Source organism: Daktulosphaira vitifoliae, unplaced genomic scaffold (assembly GCF_025091365.1).
Source record: "Daktulosphaira vitifoliae isolate Bord-2020 unplaced genomic scaffold, ASM2509136v1 Scaffold_1, whole genome shotgun sequence".
In the NCBI taxonomy this organism is placed as follows: domain Eukaryota; kingdom Metazoa; phylum Arthropoda; class Insecta; order Hemiptera; family Phylloxeridae; genus Daktulosphaira; species Daktulosphaira vitifoliae.
In genome coordinates, this window is record NW_026099572.1 from 6664309 (window position 1) to 6679784 (window position 15476).

The 15476-nt window shown below is 29.9% G+C and overlaps 2 protein-coding genes and 2 long non-coding RNA genes across 8 annotated transcripts in view; 2 read left to right on the forward strand and 2 right to left on the reverse strand.

Annotated features, from left to right (window-relative positions):
• The window catches only part of LOC126910446 (lysine-specific histone demethylase 1A-like), a 357992-nt gene that overhangs the window by 125212 nt on the left and 217304 nt on the right, over positions 1 to 15476 (forward strand). The window lies entirely within an intron of this gene.
• Positions 1 to 15476, reverse strand: part of LOC126895208 (uncharacterized) — a 99084-nt gene that overhangs the window by 20298 nt on the left and 63310 nt on the right. The gene's annotated exons all lie outside the window — the stretch shown is intronic.
• LOC126896276 (uncharacterized) lies at positions 6544 to 15470 on the forward strand. Of its 5 annotated transcripts, XR_007701831.1 has the most exons (4): positions 6544 to 6631; positions 6745 to 6876; positions 14499 to 14573; positions 14659 to 15470. It is a non-coding gene; the product is annotated as an uncharacterized LOC126896276 (long non-coding RNA). The 5 variants fall into 5 exon arrangements; XR_007701822.1 differs by lacking the exon at positions 6544 to 6631 and having other exon boundaries at positions 6649 to 6876; XR_007701829.1 differs by lacking the exons at positions 6544 to 6631; positions 6745 to 6876 and adding an exon at positions 7090 to 7203.
• Positions 14498 to 14850, reverse strand: LOC126896407 (uncharacterized). Its single transcript, XR_007701851.1, has 2 exons — positions 14717 to 14850; positions 14498 to 14633 (listed from the first exon to the last, which is right to left on the reverse strand). It is a non-coding gene; the product is annotated as an uncharacterized LOC126896407 (long non-coding RNA).

Genomic DNA, 15476 nt, shown 5'->3' on the forward strand with positions numbered 1-15476 from the left:
ATAAGTAAATGATCGAAAATATTTAGGCCAATGAAATTATATTTTTGTTATATAATATTACATTTTCCCACTTTCTGGAGATAACACAAATTTAATAGAGTAAAAAACAAGTAATTGAGGGACCCACTTGTTCATAGATGAGCAGGAACTTTGGTTTCACGTTAAATCATTAATTGATATAAGTTATACAAAATTGTGAAATAAAATAATTACAGATTAAGAAGAATTCAAAAATAAAATGCTATTGGAAATAGTCTGAAATTGTATTTATTTCAAGAATTAATTTTAAAGTCTTTCAAGTCCTGATTTGATTTATTTGATATTTCATTTTAAATTTAAAACAATCTAAATATATGATATATAAATAAGTATAATTTATAACAAAAGTAAATAATGACGTTTAAATTAGAAACAAATTTATAGAAATTAATTTATTTTTTAAAAAATACAAGTTCATTTTACTATAAGTCTATATCATAAATATATTAGACATTTCCTATAGTTTTATAAAATTGAATTAAAGAAGAAAATCATTTTTTTAAATGAATAATAAAAGAGGATTTTTATTTGCAATCATAACAATTACAATATTTTGTAAGTCTAAAGCTAATGATGAATTACCCAATGATACACTCGCTAAAAAATATGAATTGGTGAAAAATGAATACGTGTATTCCCATGGAAATGTAAGAAAATTTGGAGAATTTAAGGACGATCCAAATGCTTTCACCAACGACCAAAAAAGAGATGATTTCTTAAAAAGAATTTACCGGAAGGCTCTTAAACAACGAATGAACAAGTACATTATACTTATAGCTATGTACAGTGTTCAAATACTATATTTGACGAAAGATGGTTCAATAAATGATTTAATTTACGGTCTTATGATTACGGCTCTCGATAAAATCTTGAATAAAATAAAAGCGGATGAATATAGAGATCAGATAAAATACTTCAGGAATAATTTAAATAATAAGTACCCAAGGAAATTTATGAAACGGTTGCAATTAATGTCAAAAACTCTTTGGAGTCACATTATTAAACCGCCTAACTGGTCCACCTTTGATACAGCAGATCGTCTTATGAATTTAGAATTTTTTGGTAGCCTATGTGTTCAAGATAACGATTTCGTAGTGGATATTTTTAAACCAGAAATGAAGTCGCGAGATGAACTATTAGAAACCCTTGAAAAAATCGTACAACTTTTGTTTGGTAATTATTTATAAATTATATATTATATCATATTTTAACGATTTTTTGTAAATACTAATGTAATACCACGTGAATCATTTGTATTTTTTAATTTCCACAAGAAAATTATAATGAATACCTATTATAATGTATTGTCTGTAGAAACTTAAATAATTAACAATAGTACTAATAATTAATTATAAATGACGCACACTAATTTAATTCTTAATTATGCACATTCAGTAGATAGCTAAGGTATTAATTATTTCTCTATGCAACAGACTTTTGAATTCAAAACAAATGTAATATTAAAAAAATAAAACATGTTTAATTAATAAATAAATANAAAAAAAAAAAAAAAAAAATAAAAAAAAAAATAAACACATCATGGTAAAATTAATACCTTCTCAGCTTCGCATCGAAGCTAAAATAAAACATGTTTAATAAATAAATAAAAAAGTTTTCAACATTTATTACATTATTATATAAGCTGAAAAGGTTATGTTGTCATGCAAAAGTAGTTATTTTGAATCTTTAATGTGCTGGTCAGATTATAAATAAATTATACCAAATAAAAATAAAATACCTAAGATATTTATAAAAAAAAACTTTATTTTAATTCATCTATTTTTAAAAAATTTGACAATTTAAAAGTAAAAAAAGTTTCTAAATTTAATTATATCAAAAATCGAACGAGGTCAAATTTTTGAATATTTAGGAGTAATGTCTTCTAACTAGTTACGATTTATCTTCTTTTGAAGTATCTTTATAAGAATTCGATATAGAACGAGCTAAGAAAAAATAATGATAGACACAAAGAAAAAATATATATAAATTAAACATATCATTGACTGGAAATAAAATAAAGCGCCTGGAATTGATAATATAACAGCAGAATTATTGCAATGTGCTAGTACGAAGATAAAGGACGCTTTATACTACTAACTCGAGATATATATGTAAAGGAGATGTGCCTGTAAATCATAATTGTAACTATACCAATGAAATATGAAGCAAATTCTTGTGAACAGATTAGAACACTGAGTCTACTGACACATGTATCAAAAATAATAAATCGATGAATAGAAGGAAAAGTAGAGCAGTACTTAAAAAATGACCAATACGGATTTAGAAGACAAAAAGGTATACCAGAAACATTTTTAGGACAGCGAGTGCTAATTGAAAAACAGATCGATAGAAATAAAGTTCCATACTTGGCCTTCATAGACCTAGAAAAGGTCTTGGACAAAGTAAATTGGAACAAAATGCTGCTCACAAAAAATAGGTGTTCAACAACAAGGACTAAGAATCATCTACAGTCTTTACAAGAATTAGACAGGCTGCTATAAAAAAGGAGAAATCACAACTAACGCTCAAATAAAAAAAAACCTAGCACAGTGGGGACGTGGCATAGTTGGCTCCAGTATTGATCATAAAAAACGCTTCAAAGAAAATCTGTAGATAGTGTTTAATTTTAAAAAATTGATGGATTATTCCAAAAGCAACATGCTCTTATTTTGCTATTTATATCCTGATTACAAGTTTTATGATTTATAAGTGTAATACTATATATACTATAGTATATGAATAAATATTTTTTATAGCAATTAAATATAGTATAGGATTGATATTTAATAATTTAGTATTGTAATTTTTACGGAGAAACTATAAAAAATTATAAACTAGTGATGATGCAATACATAAAAAAAAAAAATTGTTTGTTGTTTAAAAATAAATTTACTGGTCTACAAGGAATTTTCGTCATAGACCAAAATATACTTTTCTAAACCCATTTTTGCGCCGATTTCAAATCTGCAATTAAAGTTTCGCATATGGTCTAAATAATAACAAAATCCTTCTAAGTAATATGAAAAATATTTATATTTGATTATTAAGTTAAGTATGAATAATTAATAAATATATTTTAAATAAAAATAAGTTGAAAAAGTTCTACTTTCTATATGCATTTTTAAGTATTAAAACCACCCCTGTATAAAGGAAAATGGTCCGATTAAAAAAAAAAAGTATGTCGAATGAAAGAGGTTATATAAATAGTATTTATCATAAAAATTGTATTGATCCATACACTTTTCAAAAAGTTATAGCATTATAAAGTTAAAAATATAAAAAAGAATTTTTTTTATTAACTTTAATGTCCGTTTTCACCACGAAAACAAAATAAAGTCCGAATTTGTTTTTTTTCATATTAAAGTATATTACATAAACTTCAATTTAATATAAATATAAAAGTTTCAGTATTTCCGAAACACTTTTAAAAGTTAAGTTGAAAAAAATGTCATTTTGAATCCTCCCCTGTGGACAGGTAAAGGGTCAAATTTATAGAGTTTATTATTTGTTTATTAGTGTCTGTAATGTGGTTACAGACACAAAAAAAACACTTCATAGTATAATTAATACCTTCTCAGATTCGCATAGAAGTCCGATAAGGGTTTACGTTATGGCCATCACTTTTTAACTGTTACATCGAAAAAGCTAACAAGACTAAATATTGGTGGGGAAATTGTTTCAATAATACGATTTGCCGATGACATAGTGGTAATAGCAGAGAGTGAAGGTGACATACAGCGTGCAGTTGAAGAAATGGACGAAATGCTCGGAACATCAGAAATGAAAATAAATTGTATAAAAACGAAGATCTTAGTCTGCGTTAAAGATCCGAAAGTGAAAGCTAATGTATACACAGAAAGTCAAAAACTGGAGCAATTAGAGTAAATGGTAAACCTAAGGAGCAAAATCACATCTGATGGTAAGAGCGACCGCGAGCTAAAACAACGCATAGCATTAGCAAAAACTGCCAATGGTATAAAACATAAGTTGCTCACTTCAAAAAAGTGACATCTCGATATCAATAAGAGACTTATAAACATAAGATAAAAACATATGTATGGGGAGCAGTGGCAGCTCGTGGTGGGAATACGAATTTAAATATGATACCGCTAGTCATATGTATAAAAATTTGTCAAATTAAATATAATAAAATAAAACACATATTATTTTAAAGGTCGCAGTAGAAAATATAAATTAAAATAATAATAGCAAACCGATAACGACAAGCAGTTAATACTAAAAATAAATTACCTTAATTTAATTACCGACAGCGTCGGTCGTTCAAACACTGCTCGTGTGTGTAAGCAAACTTTAATGTTCGCACACGACAAATGTATTATAACTATTTTAGTATTTAAAAATTCTTCATCTTTAGTAAAAATGTGGAATTAAGAATATACAATTAATTTTCTTATTTTAAATAATTTTAGTAAGGGTACGATCGTCCCGTCGGATGTGAACCTTGGGTAATAAATGATACTGAAAAGAAAAAAACAGAAGTGTTCGAGATGTGGTGTCGGAGGCGTACGGAAAGGATAAGTTGGATAGAGCGGAAAACAAATGAAAAAGTACTTAGAGCTGTGGGAGAAAAACGCATTCTCATAGATGCGATTAGAGCAAGACGTTGGAAAATGGTTGGACATGGCCTGTGACCCCTAGAAGAGACGCATAACATAATGTTGGGGGGTATGATAGAAGGAAGGAAAACTGTAGGACCTCCCCGAAACTCTTATATAGGACAAATTTAACGTGATGCAAAAGTCAAAACCTTTAAGGAACTTAAAGAAAAGCCGAGTAAAACCCGAGAGGGTTGGTAAAAAAAAAATCATATCATGATAAAATTAATACTTTTTCAGATTTCTACCAAAAGTTAAAAAAAATAGTTAAAATAATCTACAGAAAATATTACAGTTAGTAATGTAATATGTTTGCATGTAATGATTCAAGTTTCATTGAAATTTTTTTTAAAAATTAAAAAATAAAAGGTGTAGACAAAATGCTTTATAGTACAAGTAAATAATGACGTTAAAATTAACCTCAACAATTTTAACATGTTTTATAGATGTGTTTAAAAATATATTTTTAAAAAAATATAGCGCAAATATATTTTAATTTTTTCTGATAAATGAAAATTTGCCCTAAAATCTATTAAATAAAACATTCGTCATTAAAGCAATAGGTTTAAAAAGCTGTTAAAATAGTAAAACCTTTACAAAATAAATCTTATATGTTCACAACGTACCGTATGATTTTCTAAATTTGTATTTAATAAAATAATTTTGTTATAATGAACAAGAAACGAGGGTTTTTATTTGCAATCATAACAATTACAATGTTTTGTAAGTCAAAAGCTACAGATACATTTGACAAGGAAACGCCTGGAATGAAATATAATTTGGTAATGAATGAATACATACGTTACCAAGACGAAGTGTGTAAATTTGGAAAATTTCGGGAAGAAACGAATGCTTTGAACGACAAAGACAGAATTACATTCTTAGTACGTGAAGCTTACCCGATGGCTCGCAGAGGTCGAACGCTAAAGTACATATTACTCGTAACTATGTACAGTCTCGAAATAATATATTTGACGGGAGATGGTTCGTTGAATGATCACATTTACTATCTTGTGGTAACGGTTCTGGACACAATCTTGGAGAGAATAAAAGGCAGAGCATATATACATCAGATACAATTTTTCAGGGACAATTTAAGTAGAGATTATCCTTGGAAATTTATAAAACGGTTGAACACAATATCGGACATTCTTTGGCATAATATGATTAAACCGCCTAACTGGTCCAAATTCGATACAACAGATCGTCTTATGACTTTGGAATTTTTTGGTACCCTATGCGTTAAACAAAACGATTTCGTTGTGGATATATTAAAATCAGATATCAAGTCACGAGATGAACTATTAGAAACCCTTGAAAAAATCGTACGACTTTTGTTTACTGATTATTTATAAATATTTATTATATCATATTTAACGATTTTTTGTGTATATAAAATATGTATACTGAAACATTATCGCGTGGACTAGTAGTTCTTTAATACCATTTGATAAATTAACGAATTAAAACGATTACCTTTATTTATACATATATTGTCTATAAATCTACATTTTTGCCATTACTACTAATAATTAATAACGCACGTTACAATCAATTCATAATTATACACATTAGTTATTTTCTATGTAACGCGCTATTGAATTTTCAACTAATGTAAAATTTAAAAAAAAAAAAATTTTTTACGTACTTATTTAATATAGTTTTGGAAATAAATTACTATAAAACATAAATTAGTGAACAGAAGTTTTATAAGCAATAGTTAATAATAGTTAGGCATTAATCAATTGCTTTACGAGCACATTTCGGTCATCTGATATTTGGCAAAAGAAAAGTATTTATAATATGACCAATTAAATTTTAATTATTCAATAAAAATCTTATAATATAATATATTAAATATTATTCTATAAATGTAATAAAATTTAGAGAATACATGGAAAATGTTACGGTTCCAGAAGACGCTATTATGTTTGTTTAATTTTTAAGATTTTATGTATTTCTGACGGTTCGTAAAGGTAAACCGAATTGTACTTGTAGTATTATATTTTTACAAACGTTATGCTTGTCTGAAGATAATTCTGTGCTTTTTGATGCAAAAAAAAAAAAATGGTTTTTTTTAATTGTTTAGGAATTTAAATGTTTTCTATGAAAGTTTTGAAATGAAAAGAAAGCCGCCCAACACAGTGGGGATGTGTCATAGTTGTGACAAGTATAGATGATAGCTGATATTGGTATAATAAAAACGGTTCGATACAAATCTGTAAGTAGTGTTTAACTTTTGAAGAAATTATTGGATAATTAAAAAAAAACACCAACTCCTATATTCTCAATTATATTCAGATTACTAGTTTTATGATTTATAAATACAATAAACATTATAGAAATTAAATTTAGTATGAAATTTGTGTTCAATATTTTATATTGTAATTTAATTTGTATAGCAATTATAAACTTTTTGTATATTTCGTTATTTATACGGCAAAAAAGTAGACACGGATTTATCGAAAAAAAAGAAATGAAGGTTAATTTTCAAAATTACATTATTATTTGTTGGTTAATTATAATGAACAACATTTATATTTTTTTGGTAAGTACCGATCCTTCTTTTTAATATAGTATTAGATTGTAATTTAAAGCTTCATACATTATCTATAAAGACATTAACCATTAAATATTTTGGATTACTGTGATATTTGAAAAAAATTGAATAGAAAAAACACCAAACATTGTGTTTTTTTATACTAAAATAATATTTTTCAACTGTCTTCGGTGGCCGTTTACATATAGAAGAAAATCCGAAAAAATGTATATATTTTTAACTATATAAGCTTTAATTTAATTTATTTAAAATTTCGGAATATTACGATTTTACAAATCGAACAAGGGAAAATTTTTCACATTTTGAAGGTAATGTATTCGGAATCTTTGTTGAAAAAAGTCGGTACAGTGAGAGCAAAGAAAAAATAATGACAGACACAAAAAAATAATATAAATAAACCAAACACGAAATCATAAAATTAGTACCTTCTCGCTTGTGCACCAAAGTTTAAAAAATCAGTTAATATAATCCACAAGCAAATTCTACATTAAATAATTTTTAAGTCTTTTCAAATAATGATTTAATTCATATAGATTTTATTTTTTTTTAATTATAAAAAAACCCTGAATACATAATGTAAAATAGATATGATTGATAGCATAAGTAATAATAACGTTTAAAATAGCAATTTCTACATATTTTATTTTTTAATTTTATCTTAGTGCGTCGTAATTGACTGTTGTAAAAATAGTTTTATTTATTTGACAATAATGAAACATTTGTCCAAAAATTGCTTAAATTAAATAACGCAATGATAAATAATTTTGTTAATAAACGGCTGTTAAAAGTGTAATACCATTACGGAAAAGTATTTTGCGTTCACAACGTGTCTTATAATTTTCTAAAATTCGATAAAAGAAAATAATCTTTTTAATGAATAAGCAAAGAGCGTTTTTATTCACAATAGTAACAATTACCATACTTGTTAAGTTAACGGCCGCTAAGAAATTTGACGATGAAACGCTCAGAAAATATGAAATTGTGAAAAATGAATACATACATTTTGATTATGGAAATGTCACGACGAAATTTGGAAAATTTTTCATTGAAACAATTGCTTTGAATCGCAAACGTAGATATAGCTTTTTAAGGAACATTGCTTACCCGATGGCTCGCAGAGGTCGTACGAACAAGTACATATTACTCGTAGCTATGTACAGTGTCCACATAGTGTATTTGACAGAAGATGGTTCTATGAATGACACAATTTACAGTCTGATGAAAACGACTATCGACGCCGTCTTGGAGAGAATAACAGGTTTTCTACAAAGAGAGCAATTAGTATTTTTAAGGGATAATTTAAGTTACAAGTACCCACAGAAATTTTTGAAACGGTTACAAACAATAGTAGTAACTCTTTTCAATCATATTATCAAACCATCGAACTGGTCCAATTTTGATACAGTGGATCGTCTTATGAATTTAGAATTTTTTAGTAGCCTATGCGATGAAAATAATGATTTCATATTGGATCTTTTTCAACCCGAAATCAAGTCACGAGATAAACTATTAGGAACCCTCGAAAAAATCGTAATGCATGTGCAAACCGAACTTCATGATTTCTGATTTTTTGTACTAAAACAATATCACGAGGACTAGTAGTTATTTAATTCCATTTGACACAATAACGAATTAAAATGATGTACCTATTGTATAATATCTCGTCTCAACAAATCTAAAGTATTGTCAATATTAACGATATTTAATTACTAATAACATATTACGATAGCGCATAAATATTTATATTAATTAGACAGTTTGTTTTATTATTTTAATTTTTTCATGATAATTTTTAATTTACGTCAAATATAATAATAAAAAAATAAACCTCGTTTAGTTAATAAATAAAGTTGTTTTTTATTTGTATTATTATATTAAATCCATCTTAGTATTTATTAGTGCAATGTATTATATTAAAATTTTCAATTTCCATTGAGAAAATAATCAATTGTGTAACAGTGCAAATTTGTTTGGGCGTCCGTTTCAGGCGTTATCGTTACTGTGATTATTGAACTGTTATCACCACCATGAGTTTGTTTTACTCATCATATTGAACTTTTTAATCCTTCGAACTGACAGCCATCCAATAGGTCTTGGCCGAAAAATAGGGTAAGCAACCTGCTGACTGATCGGCGAGATGAGAGACAAACGATAAAGAATCGGTAGGAATAGTTTCGTCAAAAGTCGTTATTGATCCTTAGCCGTATCACATAAATTTCTTAACTTCGATCTGGCGGTATGTCATTAAATAAAAAAAAACCAGATTTGAATGTTTATCATAAAACAATTAAACGACACCGACGTGTGTTGTGACAAAACATAATATTACTCAAATTTACCAAGTCCGGTCATTTTATTGCTCCGTTTTAATGTTGTGAATAATCAATAGTTCCGTGTTATTTTAGTCCACAACTTGTTTATGACTCCTTGGATCGATTTAATCGAATAATACAAGTCATAAGGTACCACCTCAGTCATTTGACCGGTGTAATATGATATCTAAATCGACACTTGGAAAAACTATTAGTCGCATGAATTAAAAGGGAACGTGAATGGAAATGATGGCTGTAAAAATAATGAAGTATAATTATTTAACTAGTTTTTTTCAATAATGAAACCTAATATCTCATTCTATTGAAACCGTTTAACAGACATAATACTTGTCAAGTGATTTATCAGCAAAATTTTGCGTTTACATTTTTCGAAAGACCCATAAAAAAAAAAAAATTTAATTTGTATGCAATTATACACTGCGTGCGTTTATTAATTGCATACGAATTAATTAATAAGCAATTCATTGCGGATACAATCCACATTATTCGGGTAATTTTTTTAGTAAAAAATTTCAAACACGCTAAAAGTATTGCAATCAAAGAATAGCATCGTTTTGTTGGTCAGAGACTTCTCAAAAGTAACACCGGAGGAAGAAGGTACCTAAGCTCGAGGCGATTTTTTACGATGCCAACAATTTGTGATCCCAAAGAGTTTCTCTTTGCGAACAAGCCGTCGCTTGTCCTCCGAAAGGCAAACCCGTTTTTCGGTCATCATGACGCAGCTCGACAACAGCAGCAATTCAGTAACAATAATGATAATAACAACAGTAATAATCAGTGTTGATGGTACTCCGGATTACTTCTTCTGCGGCTGGCGAGTATTTGAAAAATATATAAAAAAGGTTTTTATAAAAACGTGTTGACTATACGTCATCGGTAAGCTCGTCAACGTTTCGCCGAGTGCAAACGACCCACACTCGTTCAATTGACATTTCGCAGCGGTGGCCAACGTTATTTTTATGGTGTGATTTTTTTTTTGTTCAAAAAAGATACGCTCACGTGTAAACGGGTTTAAATATTGTCTGCGTCAAGGCCGCGGTGCGAAAAAACCACAGAACGTAGTGAAGTATTTTAAATAAAAACATCAATTTGACAAAACGAATAATTATAAATTGTCTTGCATTTTTTTTTACAAAAATCTGTTTTTTTTAAATATAAGAAACTCATTATTGAATTTTTAAACGGATTAAATTGTTCGCGAGATCTATTTCGAGTGATTTGTTCGGTTTTATTAAAAATTACGTGAAATAAAAAAACCAACAGCAGTTAAATTCTACGATACTAGTAATTACTTGTACGACTAGATACATTGCGTTGGTCTAAGACTCATCATAACAAGTTTTTAATAATATTCTAATAAATGAAGTATAATTTGAACGGCGAGTCATGGACGACAGTTTTTATAATTCATGGCGAGTTGGCACAATAAAAAACTCATCGTATCAATAAAATATAAAGTTTTACACAAAAATGAATTATTCATAGATTTTGAGTAAAAAAATTATTACTTTGTACAAATTATTAGACGAATCGAATTGCGAATTTATTATTATATGGACAATTTTGCAATGTCATTTAAAACGAATTTGCTATTTGTAGAAAAATACAATGAAACGTGTCACGAGCAGACACCACGATGTTTAAATTAGCGTGTGATGATTCTGAAAAATACATTGAGCGTACGAAAAAAAGGAGGTTTTGCCACCAACGTAGTGCGTCTTCGCGAATGGCTTTTGTTTCCGATAAATTTTTAGAAGCACTAGGCTTAAGGAAAAACAAAAACACAAGTGATAAACCCATAGCTGTATGCCGTACGGTATATTTTTTTAGTATAAATGGTTTCATCGACAAACTCGTACAAGTTCTGGAAAACATAACAACGACATAAGATAAACAGACTGTTAAAAATGATTCCTATTTATTCACAATATTATGTAGATACGTGGGAAGATAACAAATCGTTAACAACACAGTTTCTTTGAATGTATTAATATCTTCATCTAAGATAAGACACAAAAGACCTTAAGAAGAAAATTACTATGTAGTCCAATATCAACTCGATAGAAAAAATAATCGTAAATTACAACCAATTTAAGTATCAATTAAATTCGTTTTTATGTTATACAGTTAATTAGATAATAAACTTATTGGTGAACCACTAGTTTTTATATATGTCTGTTGTTATCAACCCAAACGTTCTGTCGGTCGAATCCGTAAAACGACTCTTTTTATGACATGTAATTTCCGATTCCTTTTTTTTACAAATAATATTATTTCTGTAACAATATTTAACGTTTCACAGAACGACCGACAATTATGAGCGTTTTAACCGAGTTGGTCGATAATAATGTGTGCAGGACGTTGTTATGTAAATCGTTAACGGCAATGAATTGATACCGGTTTTTTATTCTATAATAGTTATAATAATTTTCCAATCCGTTTTTATTTTTACCACGACGTCTTAAATTACGATTGAAAAGCATATTTATAATATAATTACAATACGGTAGACAAAAAAAAATCGCCAGTCATTATTTTTCCATGCAAATGCCGAGTGGGCCAATCGCTCGTGAAACACATCCAACACCTTCTAACGAGGCGCTTTTTTTTTTTTTTTATTGTCGCATAACATATTATGGTGTGTGCATAATATATTATTACTGACTAATATTATACGACTGTATAATAAACGAAGCGTTGACACCGTACACGCAACGGGGTAATGAAAAACGACTGGCCAATATACCAATACCGTATGGAGTGGAGTTAAAAAAATAAAATAAAATAACAAAAATCGTAACAGGGCGCGTGATGGCCGGGCGACAGGTCATGTGACGGCGGTCTCTCGTGCATGTGTTAAAAAAATAAAACAAATAGATGTCGACTTGCACTTGTCACGTGATGTATCCGCTGCTCGTGACCGTCCGAGTAGGAATTACACGTTTAATTAAAAATAATTAATAAAAGGAGAACAGAAAGATCACGCCGACAAGTTGACCGGCCATCGGTCGTGTCATACGCATGATGATGTTCGGGTCTCATCACGACTCAAATATTAATGTAACACTTTTCATACTCGACAATGGACCAGCCCTCCCCCTGCCCTCTCCGCAAAGCTACGGGATCCGACGGACGGGCGAAAATCAAACGGCCGCGACGTATCGTTTCGCTCGTATGTGCGATCGTTTTTTAAATATTGTATACATAAGTCATGTGTACACACACACACACACACATTACACGTATGTATAATAATAATAATAATAATGGGAATGTGAATAGGAAGACAAGACAAAAAGAAATAGTCGGGCACGACTATAGTAATAATAATAATGATAATGATATATGTATAAATCACATACACACGCGCGCGGTTCTTCTATATAATAAAACGACGACGTTCATTCACACCGAACCGGCGGTGATGACGGCGGCGTAGGTAATAGGCGGCCGTGGAGGTGGTGGCGGAGGATGATCGATGAGCTGCCGCGAGCCCGGTTTTGTTGCGGCAACGTGAAAAATTTGTGGTCGACCGTGTTGTGTGAACCGGTGGCGTTGACAAATATTTTCGTCGGTCCCCCGACTGTAACGCGGCCGTTCTTGTTGTTGTTATCGTACACTTTCCTACGGGTTGAAAAACGGCCATTTGAATACGAATGGAGGCGACTACACGAGCGGCGGACGGTATAAAATATGTCGTGCAGCTCCGGGCGTCCCGGCGGTTTGGCGGTCACGAGAAACGCGCATAAGACAACAAGAATCTCGAGCACACACCAACTCTGCGGTGTCGCGCGAACCCTTAAGCGGAAGGCGCCGCACAGCGGTCCGCACCGGCGATGACAATAAAACACAATTAATGATTAGTGACTGGGACCAGACCGAGTTAAAAGATAACCAAAATAAATAGACCCGAATTCGGTGAAATGTCCAAAAACGGACGGCACCTGCCCAGCGCTATCAACTGGAATCGTTCGCCAACGCCATTTCGGTTGTCACAGCGGTGATTTTTCGCAAGTGTCCCCCCAACGATTATCGTCGATCACTATTTTTATCGCGGTTTTTATCTATTACAACGCGTATATAGTTTCATTCCTGTAACGTGTTAACGGCACCGTAAATCAAAATCGAAAATGTGTTCATTTGAAATTAATGAACTTCACGCGTTCAGTTTTACCTGTTTTTTACCGCGTTGCACGTGTCCCCGACACTTGCGACGAGCGCGTTACATTTCTGAAGGTAATTATCGGAGAGCTAATAGTTGTTCGTTTTTATGTAACAACAGTCGGACGGCGCACTTTTTTTTTATCGGCGAAAACCAAATTGTAATAATCGGTCACACGTCAACGATTTTCTTCTACCGACACTCTTATGAGTAATTAATTATAAAACAAGTTGTTTGGGTAAACTGGGAACAATTATCAAAATTGCTCATTTTTAGTAGTAAACTTTTAGTAGGTAACATAAAACTTGACTATGAGCAGAATACTTGTTCGATTTGTTCGCTATTTTTCCTTAATGACATTTTTAATCGTGAAATCGGTTCGTTTGTTTGGAATCACACTATATCATGTTAAATTGCCCAACATAAATCATTTACCATCTAAGATATACAACATTTTGTGATAAAATATTTCCAAATAAACGACAAATGGCTAAAATTACACTAAAATTGCTGGGAAATTAAATTATTACCATACTTAAAGGAAAACTGTTTAATTCCGTACTCGCAAATGCAACACGTAATCTTATAATATTTCCAATTGTGATAAAATTTTTATTCATTTTTTCATTATTAAAAATTTAAAAAAAAAAAAATCCGCGTAAATGATTTAAGTATAAATATGATATGTACACAAGTAAATAATAATGTTAAAATTAAAAATGGAATTAAACAATTTCTGAATTCTTATTGTGCTGTTAAATGGTTATAAATTACATTTCTATTTACAGATTTCCAAGGAGTGAATCGATAGCTCTAAAATTGTTTAAATAAAACATTTCTCAATAGCACTACAGAATAAAAAGGTGATTGAAAAGACAAAACTTCAATAGATTCATTTTAAGTTCATAACGTATTGTATACGNCTCAATAGCACTACAGAATAAAAAGGTGATTTAAAAGACAAAACTTCAATAGATTCATTTTAAGTTCATAACGTATTGTATACGTTTTTAAAATTGGCGTAAAGAAAATAATTATTTTTTTGATGAAGAAGAAAACAATGTTTTTATTCGTGATATTAACAGTAACGATTTTTAATAAGTCAAATGGCATTCCAGATGATAAAACACTCAAAAAATATATTGTGGCCCAAAATGAAAACGTGTGTTATAATGATGTTATCAGTACATTTGGAGTTTTTTTGAAAGAAGCGATTGAAATGAACGATTCAGCCAGATTTAATTTCATAAAACATCATGCTTTTCCGGATGCTTATGGGGTTCGAACGCGAAAATATATTGTACTTGTAATTAAGTACAGTCTCGAAATATTAAAAAATACCATAGATTTTTCTATGCATAACAAAATTCGCACCCTTATGCAAGTGGTTTTTGAAAAAATGACATTGGTAACATTAGGAGAAGTATATAGACGGCAGATAACTTTTTTTCAGAAACATTTACTTGAAAAGTACCCTTATAAATTTATTAAACGATTGCAAACAATATCAAACATTCTTTTGCTACTTTTTACTAAACCACCTCACTGGTTCGGGCCATTCGTTGAATCAGATCGTCTTATGAACATCGAATTATTTAAAACCCTATGTATTACAGAAGAAGATTTCATAGTGGACATTTTTAAGCCAGAAATCATGACACGGGACCAACTATATGAAACCCTTCAAAAAATCGTAGGACTTTTGTCTATTAAAAATCTCAATTATTTTTAAATATATATTACATCATATTGTAACCATAATTAAC